Genomic DNA, 20,021 nt, shown 5'->3' on the forward strand with positions numbered 1-20,021 from the left:
GGGTCCCAACTGATTTCAGGACAAAAGGCAAACACGATGTGGGGCTCATTCGAATCCTTAAGAATAACCCCGAATTCTGAGAATTGTCCTTGCAAAGCAAAAGAGCCGTTCAAACCCGAGGCTGTGCAAGGAATTACTCCAGTCTTTGAATCTCTCTTATAGGCTGGAGTGATAATCCCCCGTGAATAATCACTGGTGAGAACACCCATTTTTTTTCGTTCAAAACGGCAAACATTCCAGGTGAATCGGGGGAATGGAGGTTTGTTCATGACCTGCAGGTTATCAAGAACGCTGTTGTTCCGCACACCCCAAATGTTCCCAACGCCTATATTATATTGGCTCAAATTCCACCGGATGTAAATGGCTCTCTATTGTGGATTTAGCAAATGCCTTGTTTTGTGTACCGTTACACGCCGACAGTCAATTCTGGTTCACTTTTCCATTCAAAGGCAAATGGTATACTTTCACGTGACATTTTCAAGATTACTGTGAGTCCCCACCATAATTAACGAGGCTCTACACAGGAGTCTGGAGACTCTTGTTTTAACCGGGGGGGTCAGCGCTTCTGCAGTATGTAAACGAATGCTTAATTGCAGCATCAACAGAGAAACAATGTGAGAAAGGTAGGCTTGCGATGCTCTGCCATCTAGTCTCGCACAACTACAACTTGTGGAACAACAGTTGAAGTTCTTATGTCACTTAATATCTGAACAAGGAAAGGCCATTGGTCAAGACAGAGTTCAAGCAAACCAGCAAAATTCAAAGCCTCGCATGAAGAAACAATTGTTATCCTTTCTGGTCATGCGATCCTACTTAGAATGTTTAACCTGCATTACGCAAACCTTTCGGCGCCTAAAAGTGACATAGTTCATGGTTCAGGTTTGCAAAGCTAGAGTCTGTTGCAGTGACCCCTGAGGACTAGAGTGCCTTTGTTGAATTGAAATGGCACTCCAAACTACACCGACACTGGGATTCCAAATCTAAACAAGCCTTTTGTGCAAACAGTGGATGAGAAGCGTGCCTGCATGATATTTGTGCTGATGCAGAATTATGTGTGGAAAATTGAGGCCCGTAGCTTATTTTTCACCTCAACTTAGATCCCGTAATGGCAGGATTGCATAAATGCCTCCGTGTTGTGCCTGCATTTGAAAAGGCTGTTGTAGCTTCCAGGGACATAGACGGCTTTGTTGAATTAAACCGACTGGTCCCACATGCAGTATCCTTACTGCTTTCTGAGCAAAGCACAGCACACATGTCGGCAGCACGTTGGCTCACATGCAATGCTATGCTATTGGAGAAGCTTAACATGACAATAAAGCGATGTAACGTCCTTAATGCTGCTTGTCTTCTCCCCACAGAAGGAGACGGAGACACACATGACTGTGTCGCTGTATTAATGACATTTGAAGCCCGAGTCCAGACTTGTAGGATTCACCAATTTAGAATCTGGATACGGAGTTTTATTGTGGATAGGTCAGCATTCAGAAGCAAAGCGAAAGGCCAGTGTCTGGTATGTTGTAGCAACTACCCACGAGGTAGTCAAAGCGGGATCATTTCCTTCTCATCTGTCAGCCCAAGCAGCAGAGCTGATTGCCTTGATTGAGGCATGTAAATTGGCCGAGGGAAGAACAGTGAATATTTACATCGACAGCAGATATGCATTCGGGGTTGTACATAATTTTGGATCCCTGTGGAAAAACAAGGGCTTCTTGACCTCCACTGGAAAGCCAATCACATAAAATGGCCTGATATCTGACCTCCTGAAAGGAGTCCGATTGCCTAAATCAATTACTGTATGTACATGGGAAGCCCACAGGAAAGATTATGATTCAATTTCTCAAGGCAATGGAAATGTAGACTGAGCGGCAGGACGGCAGTCAATCAGCCGCCAAGTGATGAGTTTGACATGTGTATGTCAAATATTTGTAATCCAAAGCAGACTTATGAGAGTTACAGTCTCAGGCCACATCGAAGGAGAAGCGTGAATGGACAAGGGCAGGGTGCAGAATGAGGGAATGGGTGTGGTGTGGCCCCAGTGGGAAACCCTGTCTACCACGATCTTTATTCCCTTTCTATGCCAAAATAACACACGGTAAGGACCATGTGTCAAAAATGGTGATGTACGACAATATTTCAGCACGCTGGTACAGAAAGGGATTTACTCATTACTCATAAAAATAATGTGAATAATGTGATATCTCTGCCACTAATAATGTGGGGAGGGGAATACAAATGATTCAGGCAGAACACCCCCCAATCCCAAAGACCCTTTGAACATTTAAGATGGATTTTATTGAACTAACACCCAGCGAAGGGATAAAGCATTATCTGGTAATAGTTGATGTTTTCCCATGGGGTGCAAGTGCTCCCACGTCTAAACAGGATGCCAGTGCAGTAGCCAAGGCTTTGCTAACTGAAATAATTCCGAGATGGGGCATCCCTGAAAGGCTAAGCAGCGATAATGGAAAGCCATTTATAAATATTGCCCTTCAGCAGATCAGTGATTACTTGGGAATAAAGGTGAGGCAGCATTGTGCCTACCACCCAGCGAGCGGTGGGGCAGTGGAAAGAGAGAAAACTATCCTTAAAAATAAATTGGCAAAATGTTGTGAGGAACTAGAGGTGACATGGACAAAGGCATTTCCAATTGTGCTAATGTATATGAAGGAGAGGAAGAGTAAATATTAGGACGTTTGAGATTTTGTGTGGAAGGTGGCCCAATACAGGAATTGGCCAAGACAGATTGTAAAACAGATAACAGACCACTGTGAGGACGAGATATTATGTTACGGTATAAATCTCTCCACACTTCTGTTTCAAATACAGAATCAAAAGAAGGGCAGCAATACCCCAATCAGCAGAAGGGAAGATGCACAATCTCGAACCTGAAGCCTGGATAGTGGTGAAAGACTTCAGGAGCAAAAGCATGAAGGCGAAGAGCTGGCTGGGACCGTTCCAAGGGCTCCCTACAACACAGACAGCTGTTAAGATCGCCGAAAGAGCCACGTTGATACACGCCAGCCGTTGGAAACGTGTAGCTGACCTTGAGGAGACATCGGACAACACCGGATCCAAACAAGTGTAAGTAATGATTAGAAGACTCATAGAAATATGGGACTGCATGGCAGGACGAGTCGTGAAGGCAGGGATGTCTGGGATACAACAGCAGACGGTAATCTTAACCAAGGATGTTAAGTTGAACTTTACATGCCACCCATGCCCGTTTGGTAACCAGGACGACTATAAATAAGGCAATAAATATTTACGCAGAGATCCTTGTGTACCCAGTTACTGGCACTGAGTAGTATCCATCATGGCTACAGGTACACCTGACATGGGATATCGGTTTCCTGTTATCAAAGAAGGAGGTGCCATGGCAAGGGTAATAATAACCAAGATTCATGAGCGATGAGGAAGCCTGGTGGTGTGGAATAGATAGACCCTTCTCCGATATCTATAGACAGGTGAATATAGTGGTACAGCCTCGCACCCACCCCACCCGAGATGCAGTGCAGAACGTCCTCCAAGAAATAGTAGCTCCTGGATTCGAAAAGATGAATGTCCAATGACCCGCACTGCAGATGGGCGGAAAGGCTTTTTCCAAGCTGACAGAAATGGAAGAAAGAAATAAACTGAATGTGCAGCTAAAATGATCACAAATGAAAAACGTAAAAGTGGATTCATTGAGAAAACATCCAGCGCCATATTTCACTTTCCGTGGAAGTCTACTGTTAAGGACTCAGAGATCTCACTGCTGTAGCAATGGGGGATTTCCTCTGACCGTTTATGTTGTTGACAACCTTCCCAAAGCAGTGAATTTGTATGGAACTGGCAATTCATCCAGTATTGTCACAAACAGGATTCAGACTAGCATAAAACAAAGGAGTGTGAATCCTGGAAATCTGAATCAACAACAGGAATTGACAGAGAAACTCTGCAGGCCTGACAGCATCTGTGGAGAAAAAGAGATTTATTGTTTCATACCACAGATTCAGGCTACTTATGCTTTTTATTGTTTTATTGCCTGGGTAATTGTCAATTTCACTTCACAAAACAGCATACTTACCAGAATCTCTCATTTGCTGAAAGACGTCATCTTTAAAAATGCAAAATTCCTTTATCGGCTGTAATGCTGTTGCTCTTGCTCTGAGTTGGTGAAAGGGTGGCCTTCATTACCTTTTGTCTTCTCCTTTATGTCGATGAGCAGCCAGGGTGAATGGAGAATTACTGTTTGTGTCCCTTTGTCTCTCTGTACCATCTCACTCTCTTCTACATTCTCCCACTCTCTGTCTGTCAATATCCCTCATTTTCCATTTCTACTCTTGGAACAGTGTTAAAATCGGAGGTTGTTCCGTGGCTTTCTCACCCAACCCCCACCCCCGGGCAGAGTGTGTAGAACTGGGCTCACAGTCTCGAAGTAATGTCTGTGTTACTTAGGTCTGAGATCAGGTGACATTTGTTCACTCAAAACGTTATGAGCTTTTACAATTCTAATTAGTATTCAAGATAGACCAGAAAAAAGCAGTTTCACTCCAATTATAGGATTTCTATGTTGCCATTGCCGTTTGCCGAAAATCAATGAATGGTGACAGCAGACAATGAGAGCCATTATCTCATTGGATGCGTTATTACTACAACATTGTCCTGCAAGTTTGCAGTGTCTCCTGCGTCTCTTCATTATTCCCAAAAACTAGAAAAGACGGACGGAGAATAATAGTAGAAGAGATAGGCATATCCTTGTCTAACAGAGTAAAAAGAAGTCTGCATTGAATTAACAGGATAGAACATAGACTAATGGGTCCAGATCAGGTGGTAGGGCCTGGGAGCACGAAATAATAACGGTCTGAGCTCAAACACAAGAAGCATGCTGAGCCATCACTTTCGCGATGTTGGATAAACAATACGGCTTTTACAAGAAGTTTAAACAATGAAATTTCAATGTACAGAAAATTTACAGCATTTAACACCATTAACGCCTGGTTATTACCATATGCTTTAACTGACGAAATCACAGACATGGTTTTTCAATTTAATAAGGGCATTTCATGAAGTATTTGGTCACAGTTAATCGGACCACCTTTCTGTAATAAAGCTGCTCGATGAGAATTTATATCAACGTCCACTTGTGCAGGAAAGAAGTTCACAGCTGGTGACTGTCCACTGAAAATGTACAGGAAGAGGCAATCTCTTCTTGCTTTGATTTCAAACTGATGCCTTCACCTCTTTAACCTGACCGGATAAATTGTATGCGTTCATCCTCTCGGGGCCGATTTACAGCCTGAATGTGCACAGAGGGAAACTCATGCCAAGGGACCAGGGTAATTGTGTTGAATTTACCAGGAGTGGTGTGTGAGTTGGTGAAAACAGTAGGCAGTAAGGGCTAAACCATTAGCACTGACATTGATCCTTGCACCAACAGCTCCTCACTCACTTTCTGCCTCATTCATCTCAGTCATCATTGACTTTCAGTTTATCCTACTTTCCCTTCGAAACTTTACTTTTGTTCCCGACCACTTTCGGATGTCCACTTGGAAACTGCAGTTTTTTCAAACGAAATTCTGGGGAATGCACGTCACTCTTTGGGATAGGCTTCACTGCCCAACCATAATTACTCAAGAGATTGAGATGGTAAGTTACTTTACTTCATCCTCGACGTGCTCAACACAGTGATACAGCCATGATGTCGATAGGGAGGGAGTTCCAAGAATTAGACATAGCGACATTGAATGAACAGCGAGATAGTTTCAGCTCTGAAAGGCGAGATCCTTAGAGGGGATTTGCAGTGACAATTTATTCGGTGTATGTGCTGCCATGGCTGCCAGAGGATGTGGTGGTGGCTCGTACAATTGCAACATTTAAGAGGCATTTGAAATTGTATATGAGTAGGAAGGGTTTGGAGGGATATGGGCTGTGTGCTGGCCAGAGGGACCAAATTGGGTTGGCAGTTCCGGTCAGCATGGACAGGTTTGAACAAAGGGTCTGTTTCCCTGCAGTACATTTCTATGACTCTATGATTCCAGTTGGATGCAATCAATCAGTGGATTCCTTCTGGCAGAACCGGGTCTGTGCTCTCTGTGGAAGCATAAAATGGTTTTCACTCAGAGTAGCCACAAGAAGAGAAATAAATCTTCATTTCCTGACTTGGAATTTTATCCAGGCCTGGGCGATTCAAACCCAGACTCTGAAGCAGGGACTCCACTGAAGTTGACAATAACCCTTTCGACCTAACCTGTACAAACTCTTGTGCCTATCGTTCTTTGTCCCCACATTTTGACACACTTGGTCCTTGCCGTGGGTGGTGAAGGAGCTAACTACTGCCTCGCAGAAAAACCGTGGGGTCAGAGACCCGATCGATCTGAAATGCAGCGGGGATTGCATTGCTCAGAACAGACGTGTTTGCTGTGTGGGACTGAAATTGAGCTCGATCACACACAGATACGGTGTAACAGCTGCCAGCTGATGTGGAGACGGTTGGGAGAGTTTCATTCACACTCTGGGAAAAAGACTGGATCCTAAATTCAGGGGAGGTAAGTGTCACAGATAGAAGGCTGAAAATTGGTTTGGGAACGATATGAGTCATGACCGAATGGCGGGCAGACCAGATGGGCTGAAAGCTCTAACTGTCCTCCGATGCCTTCTGGTCTCTGACCGTCCAGTATCTAAGGAAATAGAAACAGAGTTAATCGTGCATTTCGAAGTCCTCCTCTCATAACTCGGCGAGGTGAGAGGTGGAACAGTTCTGCTATTAAAGTTTGAGACTGGGAGAATGTTTGGAGACGGAGTAATAAAAGAGAAACTGAGTATAAAGTTGAGTGTCAGGAGATATTCAATAAAAAGATAGACGGAGATGGACATGGAGTAATAAGTGTCACTGGTCTTGAAGACTTAACTCAGTTTTCCATTCCAAGATTCTACCAGGCCTGCTGAGATTTTCCCGCAATTTCTTTTGTTGGTACTGAAACAGAAGGCAAAAGTCTGATCCTGGACCAATCAGCTATGTCTGCTCTGAGGACGTCTGAATTCCATGTTCGAACAAATCACTTCTGACCAACATGGAAACCTCACTATCCTGCATCACCCCCTCCCCTGTTACTGACAATAAGCTGTTCATTACGTAAACACAAATGGATACACAACAACATCATTTACCGAGTAAATTGGTAAAATTGCAGGGAGAGTTCCATTCGGTTTCCATCAGAGCATTCTCATTCAGTTAATTCTACTGCAGCACCATTTGACATGCAGCTGACACTGTCATGTGGCCATTCGCATTCGACATCTCAGGACATTTTGGTTGGGGCACATTTGGAATGGAAACTCACGTTTTGGAAGGGACATCGTTTAGCATATTTGGCTGAACTGATACCCTTGTCTCTTGCACCTGCAGTACAGTGGAGACAGTTTTCACTCAGAAACCAAGAGATAATCAAAAACGGAGGAAAGAAATGTGTCAACAAAACCTGTCTCAGCGAGCGAATTCGCTCTTGCAACATTAATGGAGAGCGGCAAACCTATTAACAAACAACAGCGCCTTGCGTGGGTCTCGACCCCACACCATTGAGATTAAAGGTGTCAAGCTCTACCGACTGAGCGTACCAGGACAGGATTGGTGTTGGTTAATTTATCATCTCATACTGACTTTAATTCAGCTGACACGGCAATTTTCAAAAATGTCGTTCATTCCTCCCCATTGCAAATAACATTATCCAAGTCGTTCAATTCTCAGATTTATTCCTGCAGACCATTACAATCCATTTAGGCCTTGCCCCGGGATTTTCGATTCTCTGTTAATATTTTCATATTTTGACCCAGATCCTTAAGTCACCGAAGTGATTCCCAGACACTCTGGCAGACTGCAAATCAATCGGGAAAATACCTCAGAAAACCAAATCATTTCTGATTAGAGTGTCGGGAATCCCATCTGCTGAAGAGACAGAGTCCTCACAATAAACACTTTCTTTGTTCTACCTGCCAAGAAAGTTTACCAGTTCTAATATTCGAGAAAGGAATTCTGATCATAAAATGTTTTAAAAACAGGAACAATCTTCTGAAGCCATTTCCAATTTGAATTAGAATTTTTTACCCTTTCACACGGTAACAGCCGTTCCTGAGGAAGGAGTTTCCATGAGCTGTGTCCCAGGGCTGGGCAGGAAGCCGCTGATTGAAACTGCAGTGGCCCCTTTCTGTTGGTAGTAGGGGCTTGTAGAGAGTGGGGTCACATTTTGCTGCACGTGACCGTCTCACTCATTGCAAAACGTCGATTTTACTGCTCCTCGGATGCTGCCTGTCTTGCTGCGCTCTTCAGCACCACTAATCCTGAATCTGGTCTCCAGCATCTGCATTCATTGTTTTTACCGACATTAAACCACTCGGCGACGCTCCCTGACGATAACTAAGCGCCAAACCTGTCAAGACTAATGTTTCAGCATCGCTTCACTTCAGGCAATTTCCCCTGGCACTTTCTATGAATACCTGAGCATAATTAAAATAAAATATTTACAACAATTTGAAAGGTTTGCCCGGTGTGGACATTATTGAGAAGCTGAATATTCTTCGCCAGTTTTCCCCGGAGCTTCAGGCCTGAGGGATGTCCTTGGAAAAGTTTACAAAATCATGAGGTAGACGAGCAGAGAACATAGTCAATCTACACTTTTTCAGAAGTCACGTGAGTTTAAAGTGAGATAGCATAGGTTTAATGTGAGAGCAGTTCAATTTGAAAGGGATGTGAGCGACACTTGTTTTTAATACAGACATTTTTGTGCGTGTGGAATAAATTGCCACATTTAGTGGCAGAGTTTGGTGCACTCACAACACTTCAAAGGCATCTAAATGGGTATGCAGACAGGAATTGATCGGAGAGATAAGGGACAAATATTGACAAATATGTTTAGATTAGTTACGGTCATCTGTTCAACAGGTGCAAGGTGGATAGGAAGGTTTGCTTCCATGCTCGGCAATTCTGTGATACTCCAGTACCTGACAACAGTTTGAATAGACCACTTTCAAAAACGCATGCTGTTCCTAAATCAGCGTGTTTGAATTTTATTTTTTTCATGAGGCATAATGTTTTGAAATGACACAGAGAGGAATGTTTTCCAGACATTTACAGACAATGACCATTCTCCTTGATACATTCTCAAGTTCTCCATCAAATAATTTCGTTGACTAAAAAAAACTCACAAATCGTGTTATCCCCTTAACTCTCCAGTGAATCCAAAAACTGACAGCTCTTAACGTGGACCAGGTGCAAAACTCAAAAGGCAGAGTCATTATCAGACACACAAACTCATTACTTCTGTCTGTGGGGAAGTGTGAGACGTGTATGTCAAGAACTGCTCACACAAATAACACCGAAGCAATTCCAAACAGAGTTCCCGACATTCTGGAGATTTAGTGCATTGCCAAGTAACAGAAAGTGCTCAAGTAACATTAAACAAAACAGAAAAATGTACCATGCAAATTGAATATTACCAAGTGTATTCTCGATTAAATTAGGTCAGCAATGTGCTGGTGCCTCCATCTGATCGAGCGAGCCAATCTCCAGACTCCCTCACCAGGACAGTAATGAAGGAAATGAGAGAAATATAACAAAGTTTCACGTTGCAATTGCCCATCTTTTAGCCACAACAACAGAAAACGAGGGAGCAGATTCAGTGCAGGATCTGGCTTCACAACAGCGGTGAAATAACGACGTCCACTCAATTTCAGGGAAAACTGTGAACAACTCACATTGTCCAGAATATGAATACACAGCGCAGGCTGTTTAATTCCCAAATTCTACTGCTGCCCCGACATTCATACGATAATGTACCTTTCAAAGAGAGCGTTTGTAGCTGTGGAATGACAGTGGCAGCTGTTTCCCCTCGCTCTTCCTGCCGCCCTTGGTCGTGTCGGGGCTGCGATTCTCATCTTACACTCGGTAGTTGAGTGTGCAATTCTCTGTTGTGGAAAAGCGGAGTGTTTTGGAGCAGAAAGATGTGAAGTTCGGATGCTTCTGGTGTTCTTGTTGAAAAGTTCGGTGACGCTAGCAAGATGGTTTGTAGACTTTTCCTCCCTTTCTGGGTGCATTCTCAGCGCTGCAGAGGTTCCTGTGAAGCGCTGCTCTCATGTTTTGGTACGAATTCATTTGGTTTCATTCCCGCTGCTTCCGTTTGTTGGGATTGCAGATTGGGTCCAACGGATGGAATCCGTGGATGAGTGCCCTGCTTCCATGAATTCTCTGGCTCTCTTCTGCTTGTCCTGTCCTATTATTGTTGTGCTATTCTAGTCGAATGTGTGGCCCCTGCCGTTTGTACGTATTGGCACTAGGGACTGCTGGACTGACGCCCACACAAATCCTTTGCCAAGAACCAATATCCACCCACCTTCATGCGCAAATGCATGTCACACAAAGTTCGCAACGTGGATTTGCTATGAGTTAATTTTTAAATCATGCTTCCCTGTGTTAAAAACAAATTCTGGAAAACGATATCCAGATTCTTCCGAACACTCGGACATATGACAGCACAGAAACCGAGGGCCTCACTCAGGCAACAACTCACGAGAAAACAAGGCCCAATACCCCATCATGTGCAGTTCAAACGTGGTTGACGAGATTCCACGCATGGACTGCACGAAACACGACATAGGAGAAAGAGGCTGACAACCAGAGAGCTGCATTCATAATTTCATCTGGACTGTAAAAACGCCTCGGACAGCTGTTCCTTGCAGTTATGCACAGAATATTGAATGTCTCTGATTCGAGGGCTTGGAATTCGGATGATATGACAGTCTGCAGCACTGGTTACTTCCTTGTGTGAGGTAACTCCTGATGGAACACATGTCACACTCTATTGCTCATTAAGAAATACATCCAAAATAGGAGCTTAGAGCAGCATTTTTGTTGTCCTTCTGGTGCTGTCCCTGACATGCCCTGTGGCACTGCACTTATTCTGTGTTTCCTGAGGGTTCGGCACATGGTTCCACGATCGTTTTAATGGCAGAAATCTGCATTTTCGCTTCAATAACTGGTGTATGAGCATAGGTCCAACATTCTCTATTCTATTTTTCTCTTCTTATGCACAACTGCAATACAGTAAAGGATCAATTAATATTGAAAGATGATATACAGAGGCATGTGAAATACCGAAGTTTTAATGACATTTATGCAATGGTATGAGATTACCTTGATTCAGGAAATAAGGATATAAAGTCTGTTTGGCTGGAGTTGAGGAACAGTGAGGAATGGACTCACAAGCATGTGTAGTTTACAAGCCCACTCGCAGTAACCACAAAGCAAAATAAATCGTACAAGGGGAAAAAGCTGCGTGTGAGTGACAAAAATGGCAATAGTCATGCATGATCTTAACTTCCCATCTAAAACTCTCGGTTCCATTTTTAAAACGTTTGGAGAACCAAAATCAAAAAAAAATCCCACATGTCCCATAAAACATCACGAGGGATATCTTGGTAATTGATTACTCTACTGGTGACTTAATTTTCCTATTTTCTTGGAAACCATCTCTTCAATTGTGAGCATCAGAAAAGGCTTTGTTTTGCCAGCAAGAAATAAATATGTGATTAACCTTTGTTCCTGTCATAGAACATAGAACATAGAAGAATACAGCGCAGTACAGGCCCTTCGGCCCTCGATGTTGCGCCGATCAAAGCCCACCTAACCTACACTAACCCACTATCCTCCATTTCCCTATCCAATGCCCGCGAAAATACCCATAAAGAGGGAGAGTCCACCACTGCTACTGGCAGGGCATTCCATGAACTTACGACTCGCTGAGTGAAGAACCTACCCCTAACATCAGTCCTATATCTACCCCCCCTTAATTTAAAGCTATGCCCCCTTGTAATAGCTGGCTCCATACGTAGAAAAAGGTTCTTACTGTCAACCCTATCTAACCCCCTAATCATCTTATACACCTCTATCAAGTCACCCCTAAACCTTCTTTTCTCCAATGAAAACAACCCCAAGTGCCTCAGCCTTTCCTCATAGGATCTTCCTACCATACCAGGCAACATCCTGGTAAACTTCCTCTGCACCCGTTCCAGTGCCTCCACATCCTTCCTATAGTATGGCGACCAAAACTGCACACAATATTCCAGATGCGGCCGCACCAGAGTCTTATACAACTGCAGCATGACCTCAGGACTCCGGAACTCAATTCCTCTACCAATGAAAGCCAGTACGCCATATGCCTTCTTCACTGCACTATTTACCTGGGTGGCAACTTTCAGAGATCTGTGTACATGGACACCAAGATCCCTCTGCTCTTTCACATTACCAAGTATCCGACCATTAGCCCAGTACCCCATCTTTTTGTTACTCTTACCAAAGTGAATCACCTCACACTTAGCTACATTGAACTCCATTTGCTGCCTTTCTGCCCAGATCTGCAGCTTCTCTATATCCCGCTGTAACCTGCCACATCCTTCCTAACTGTCTACAACTCCTCCGACTTTCGTATCATCCGCAAACATGCTCACCCAACCTTCTAACCCTTCCTCCAAATCATTTATAAAAATGACAAACAGCAATGGTCCCAAAACAGATCCTTGCGGAACACCGCTAGTGACGGCACTCCAAGATGAACCTTTGCCATCAACTACTACCCTCTGTCTTCTTCCAGCCAGCCAATTCCTAATCCAAACCTCCAACTCACCCTCAATGCCATATCTCTGTATTTTCTGCAGTAGCCTACCATGGGGGACCTTATCAAACGCCTTACTAAAATCCATATAAACCACATCTACCGCTTTCCCCTCATCTACCTCCTTAGTCACCTTCTCAATGAATTCAATAAGGTTTGTGAGGCACGACCTGCCCTTCACAAAACCATGCTGACTATCCTTGATCACATTATTCTTATCCAGATGTGCATAAATCCTATCCCTTACAATTCTCTCTAAGACTTTGCCTACAACAGAAGTGAGACTCACTGGCCTATAGTTACTAGGATTATCCCTACTTCCCTTCTTGAACAAGGGAACCGCGTTTGCTCGCCTCCAGTCCTCTGGCACTACTCCTGTCGACAAAGAGGACACAAAAATCATGGCCAATGGCTCTGCAATCTCCTCCCTTGCTTCCCAGAGAATCCTAGGATAAATGCCATCTGGCCCAGGGGACTTATCTATTTTCACCCTTGCCAGAATTTCCAACACCTCTTCTCTACATATCTCAAAGCCATCCATTCTACTTATTCGTGCCTCAGTATTCATATCGACAACAATGTCCTGTTCTTGAGTGAATAGAACTCACTCAAGTATTCATTCAGTGCCTCCCCAATCTCTTCAGCCTCCACACGCAACTTCCCATTACTATTCTTGATTGGACCTATTCCTACCCTAGTCATTCTTTTATTCCTAACATACCTATAGAAAGCCTTAGGGTTTTCCCTAATCCTACCAACTAAGCACCTTGCATGTCCCCTCCTTGCTGCTCTTAGCTCTCTCTTCAGGTCCTTCCGGGCTACCTTATAACTCTCAATCGCCCCTATTGAACCTTCACGCCTCATCTTTACAAAGGCCGCCCTCTTCCATTTAACAAGGGATTCCAATTTCTTATTAAACCACGGCTCCCTCACACGACCCTTTCCTCCCTGCCTGATAGGTACGTACTTATCAAGGACACTCAATAGTTGCTCCTTGAACAAGTTCCACATATCAATTACGCTCTTGCCTTGGAACCTACTTTTCCAATCCACACATCCTAAGTCATGCCTCACCGCATCATAATTTCCCTGCCCCCAGCTATAACTCTTGCCCTGTAGTATACACTTATCCCTCTCCATCACTAGAGTAAAAATCACCGAATTGTGGTCACTGTCCCAAAGTGCTCACCTACCTCTAGTTCTAATACCTGGCCTGGTTCGTTACCCAGAACCAAATCCAGTATGGCCTCACCTCTTGCTGGCTTATCTACGTATTGTGTCAGGAAACTCTCCTGCACACATTGGACAACCACTGACCCATCTAACGAACTTGAGCTATAGCTTTCCCAATCAATATCAGGAAAGTTAAAGTCCCCGATAACAACCACCCTATTACTGTCACTCTTCTCCAGAATCATCTTCGCAATCCTTTCTTCAACGATTCTAGGACTGTTAGGAGGCCTGTAAAAGACTCCTAACAGGGTGACCTCACCCCTCCTCTTCCTAACCTCAACCCAAACTACCTCAGATGGCAAATCTTCGTCCATCTACCTTTCCACCGCTGTAATACTATCTTTGACAAGCAAAACCACACCTCCCCTCTTTTACCCCCACCTCTGACCCTACTAAAACATTTAAACCTTGGAACCTGCAACAGCTAATCCTGTCCCTGATCTATCCATGTCTCCGTAATAGCCACAACATCGAAGTCCCAGGTACCAACCCACGCTGCAAGTTCACCGACCTTATTTCATATACTTCTGGCATTAAAGTATACACACTTCAAGCCACTCTTCTGTTTACAGGCACCCTCCTTTAAGATTGATGCCATATTCCTAACCTCCCTACACTCCAGGTCCTGCACCCTAAAGCTACAGTCTGGATTCCCATGCCCCTGCAGAGTTAGTTTAAACCCCCCCCCCCCAAGAGCACGAGCAAACCTCCCCCCAAAGGATACTGGTGCCCCTCAGGTTCAGGTGCACACCATCCTGAATTTCATGTATAAGAACACTGAGACTCCTCTGCACCGCACTTCTTTTGCGTTTCTATCGGTTTTAACACTAGTGTGTCTTTTGATTCTTCCCAACAAAGTATATGACCTCGCATTCCCTACATGAAACTGCATCTGCCAAGAATACTCCAATTGTTGGAAGGAATCCTGAGGAAGAGAATGTACATGTATTTGGAAAGGCAAGGACTGATTCGGGATTGTTAACATGGCTTTGTGCGTGGGAAATCATGCCTCACAAACTTCATTGAGGTTTTTGAAGAAGTAACAACGAAGATTGATGAGGGCAGAGCAGTAAATGTGATCCATACGATCTTCAGTAAGGCGTTGAATAATGTTCCCCATGGGAGACTGATTGGCAATGTTAGATCTCATGTAACAGCAGTGGATGTAACATCAACCCTTGTGGTACGTCGCCAGGACCTGGACACCAAGAAGAACATGTTCCATCAACTACAACACTGTTTTCAATTGGCAAGCCATTTACTGATCAAAGCTGGAATTCTCCCACAATTCCATTCCACCGCATTTTGTATAATAGCGTATTGTGGGGAAACCTATCGAACAACTTGCTGAAACCCATATACACCACATCAACCAGGTTACTGTCATCTACCTGTTTGGTCACTTTGTCAAAAAAGTCAACAAGATTCGTTAGGCAAGGCCTAACCATCACAAAACCGTGCTGACTGTCCCTGATCAGATTATTCTTTTCGAGATGGTCAGAAATCCTATCTATAATAACCATTTCCAACACGTTACCAACAACTGCAGTGAGACTCACTGGTCTGTAATTACCAGGGTTTTCTCTACGAAACTTTTTGCACAAGAGAACAACATATGCTATGCTCCATTCCACGGGCTCTATTCCTGTAGACAACGTTGATTTGACGATCAATTCCAAAGGGTCATCAATCTCTTCCCTTGCTTCCCAGAAGGATCCTAGGACAGATCCCATCCGGCCCAGGGGACTTGTCTGTTTTCACAATCTTCAGTATTTCTATACCTAATCCTTGTGTACCTCAATCTCTACTACACTAGACGCAAGTATCTCTGTATCTTCCTCGCCAACATTTTCATTTTCTATACCGAACACTGTTGAAAAACATTTATTTAATGCTTCCCCTATCTCCTCTGATTCCACACAAAGCTTCCCACTATTATCCTTGATTGTCCCAAATTTAACTCTCATCATTCTTAGAGATAATGCTTTAAATATGGAACATTTCTGATGAAGAACTCGAGTTTCCCAAGTCAAATCAAATTACCGGCCTGGTTTGCAAGATAAGCGTTCTGAACTTTGAGTCGAATGTTTTCCCGCCGGAAAGCATTCATAACGTACGCCAGCAAGACTTGAACCTACACGGGGAAACCGCAATGGAATTCTAAGCCATCTTTTTAACCACGCGGCCATGACTACAGACAAGCTTGCCATGTTGAGCAGTGACCAAATCAGCCGTGATCTCATTGAAAGCTGCCGCTGACTTGAGTTAAATGCTTCCATCTCCTTTCACACCTTTGCTGTCATTTGTAAGGTGCGAGACACCAATGTAAAAGAAGAAAAGCACAAAGTTAGGAAAAAATATTTGCAGCCAAACTGAGTCAAAATTATTTATTGAAAGGAAAATCACACTTGGCAATTTGCGAGATCTTTTTGCAAACATGACCAGCAGAGGTAATCAAGGGAGCTATTGATCTGAGTATTCTTGGACATGAAACAAACAAAGTTTAATGACATATTCATTTCTTTTTCTGGCGAACGAAATGGTCTTTCCTGATGGTTACAATGAAAGAGATAGTTCCCAATAAAAGACAGAGATTACGTCGCATGTATATATACTTCAATGTGATACGATTCACTTTCAGCCCCTAATTACCCCAGAGATGGAGGGGGTGAGTTACTTTTCTTCACTCTTCAACTCCACAGCATGGAGGTACAGACATGAAACCGCTAGAGATGGAGTTCTTGAATTGGGAACCAGCGACACTGAAGGAACTAGGCAAAGGTGAGGACTGCAGATGCTGGAAACTTGATTTTAGATCAAAGTGATGCTGGAAAAGCACACAGGTCAGGCAGCATCGGAGGAGCAGGAAAGTCGACGTTTCTGTTGCCAGTCTTTCTGCGTTCTGCAAACAAGTTTCGTTTTTGGCTCAGATTTCCAGCAACTGCAGTTATTTATATTATGTTAACCTACATAATGTTTGGACAAAACCAATGACCTGCTAGCTTCGGAAAATCGGCAGAAGTACTGGTACACCGATATGTTAGCTGAACAATACAACCATTCCATGAGCGGGAATACGATCCGGGCCACGGTGCTGAGAGTACCTAATCCTCACAAGTAAATAACAAGACAAGGAGATAGATACTATCGTATTTGGTGTAAATAAAACACCCTTTATGAACATTTTCCTTGCAGATTATTTTCAACTTGTCCTCGAAGAGTTACAAAGTGGGAAAAGGCCATTCCGCCTGTGTGCATTGTGGCTAATCAGAGAGCCAACTATGCTAGTCGCAGTTTCCAACTTTGGCCCAAAGTCTCGTGTGTTCTAATGTTCCCAGGGCAAATGTCAATGACTTTATCCTGTGTTCTTAAATGGCACAATAATGGTGCAGATGTATGTCACTTTCACAACGACTTGTAACTCTTTTGAGGAACTCATGCTCATTTTCACCCACAGAAAGATACCCCAAAACCGACAGAGGTGTCCGTTGTGGTGAGCTGGAATTTAAAATCCACAATCGGACAAATGCAACAGCACAGAAGTGATGTCCCGGCAGGACTTCACAGGGGAGCGTCAACGTGGGGTATGGTTAAAGTAACACATTCTCCTCGAGCCAGCTGGATTCGAACCTATTCTCTTCTGATCCAAAGTCAGATGTGTTATCCATTACACCACTGGCACAAGAAACAAGCTGACCTTTGGCAAAATGTCGATATGTAATGTCAAGGACTTTCACAGAATCAGAATTAAAAAAGTGAACAAGCAGCGAAGATAATCACCAACACTGCTTCACTTCGAAGTTTCCAATTTGTGAAGCAGTGCCTTTCACTGGCAAAGGAGAAACATTTGTCCGCAGCTGCCTGCTTCAGGGTCGCCTCCTTCTCTGCTGGAAGTGTCCATCGTTTTATTCACAGTCCCGACGCGATTTCATGATCCACTCCAGTGAAAACGTGTCATGGTGTCGTCTCAGCAAGACCCTGCCGAAACTCAGCGAGAGACCTCTGGTCATTTCGAGCTCAGGATGTGGAATTAGACGAGATGCGTGACACCTTTTATTGGCGCCGCCACTTCACTGCAAATTAGCGGCTCAAAACGAGCCGTTGTTAGCATCAGCTTGATTTGTACCTTCCTGCAGTGCATTTGCTAAACAGCATCAGATAGATCCCATCCGGCCCAGCTGACTTATCTATTTTCACACTCTGCAGTATTTCTAATATCTCTTCCTTGTGAACCTCAATCTCTTCTAGTCTAGACGCAAGTATCTCTGTATCTTCCTCGCCAACATTTTCATTATCTATGGCGAAATCTGTCGAAAAATATTTATTTAGTGCTTCCCCTATCTCCACAGACTCCACACACGACTTCCCACTGTTATCCTTGATTGTCCCAAATTTAACTCTCGTCATCCTTTTATTCCTGACATACCTATGGAAAGCCTTAGGGTTAACCCTGATCCTATCTGCGAACAACCTCTCATGTCTCCTCCTGACTCTTCTCAGCTCTCTTTTTAGCTATTTCCTGATATCGTTGGAACCCTCGAGCGCTCTAACTCAGTTTTCACGTTTTGTCCTAACATAAGACTTCTTGTTCTTCTTGACCAGGCATTCCACTTCCTTAGTAAACCACGGCTCACGCGTTCTATATCTTCCTCCCTGCCTGACAGGTACATACTTATCTAGGACACACAGGAGCGTTTCCTTGAATAAGCTCCACATTTTTAATGTGCTCACCCCCTACAGTTTCCTACCCCACTCTACGCTTCCTAAATCTTACCTCATTGCATCGTGATTTCCCTTCCACCAGCTGAAACTCTTGCTCCATGGAGTACACCTATCCCTTTCCATCACGAAAGTAAACCTGAGAGAATTGTGATCGCTGTCTCCACAGTGCTCACCTACTTCCAAATCAAAAACCTGGCTAGGCTCATTACCCAGTACTAAATCGAAAGTGGCTTCTTCCCTTGAAGGCATGTCTACATACTGTGTCAGGAAGCCCTCCCGCACACACTGGACAAAAACTGATCCATCTATTGTACTCCTACTGTAGTGATCTCAGTCAATATTTGGATATTGTCTTGAGTGTTCCAGAGTTTTTCATTGTCCCACAGTCCAGATGAAGTTTGTATTCCTCACGTACAGGGGCGAGAATTCTTTCAGTGTCTCAGATCAGTTCCTGTTCCGAGAACATCAGAGTCAATGTCCGTTCCTCTCCTCGGACTGACAATTTACACTTCTTCAATCTCCTCTGATTCCATTTCCCAAAGAGTTTCTCAAGATTTCCAAAGCTGGAGCCTAAATTATATGGTTTGCTTCCTAAACATTTTTCCAACTGACAACTGACAATATTTTCACAGTATCTCTTCACAATCCTCTGGCTTGCACCATGTCCAGGGATGAGAAGTCCCGTTTCGTGGAGAGAGTTACTAGGCTGGTGAGTTTCACTTTGGAACAAAGATAGTTAAGTGGCAATTTCCTGCGGTTGTTTGTAATGATGGGAGAGGGAGCGGTGGGGAATGAGCACTCTGACGAGCAGGAGGAAGTGTTGCCAATGACCAGAGTCAAAGAACAGAGGACAAGGGATTAAAGGAATCTAATGAAAAGCAGCACTTCTGCTCAGGGCGTTCAATAACAACTGCAGAAACCCGATGTGTCGAGCAGTGTATCTGGAAGGAGAAACAGAGATAATGTTTTAAGTGTGGAGCATTTCTGATGAAGAACTCGAGTTTCTCAAGTCTAATCAAATTACAGGCCTGGTTTGCAAAATAGGTGTCCTGAACTTTGAAATGTTCCAGCAGGAAAGCATTGATAACGTAGTCAACAGGATTCGAACCTACGTGGGGAAACCCCAATGGATTCCACATCCCATCGCCTTAACCACTCGACCATGACTACAGACAGTACCGCTGGCTGAGCACTGACCAAATCAGCCGTGATCTCATTGAAAGCTGCCGCTGACTTGAGTAAAATGTTTCCATCTCCATTCATACCTTTGCTGTCATTTGTAAGGTGCGAGACACCAATGTAAAAGAAGAAAAGCACAAAGTTAGGAAAAGATATTTGCAGCCAAATTGAGTCAAAATTATTCATTGAAAGGAAAATCACACTTGGCAATTTGCTAGATCTCTTTGCGAACATGACCAGCAGAGG

At 43.8% G+C, this 20,021-nt stretch overlaps 1 non-coding gene across 1 annotated transcript; it reads right to left on the reverse strand.

Annotated features, from left to right (window-relative positions):
* Positions 1 to 19,683: 19,683 nt before the first annotated feature.
* On the reverse strand, positions 19,684 to 19,766 carry trnap-ugg (transfer RNA proline (anticodon UGG)). Its single transcript has one exon. It is a non-coding gene; the product is annotated as a tRNA-Pro (tRNA).
* Between the last annotated feature and the right edge of the window lie 255 nt (positions 19,767 to 20,021).

This window comes from Chiloscyllium punctatum, chromosome 16, assembly GCF_047496795.1.
Source record: "Chiloscyllium punctatum isolate Juve2018m chromosome 16, sChiPun1.3, whole genome shotgun sequence".
In the NCBI taxonomy this organism is placed as follows: domain Eukaryota; kingdom Metazoa; phylum Chordata; class Chondrichthyes; order Orectolobiformes; family Hemiscylliidae; genus Chiloscyllium; species Chiloscyllium punctatum.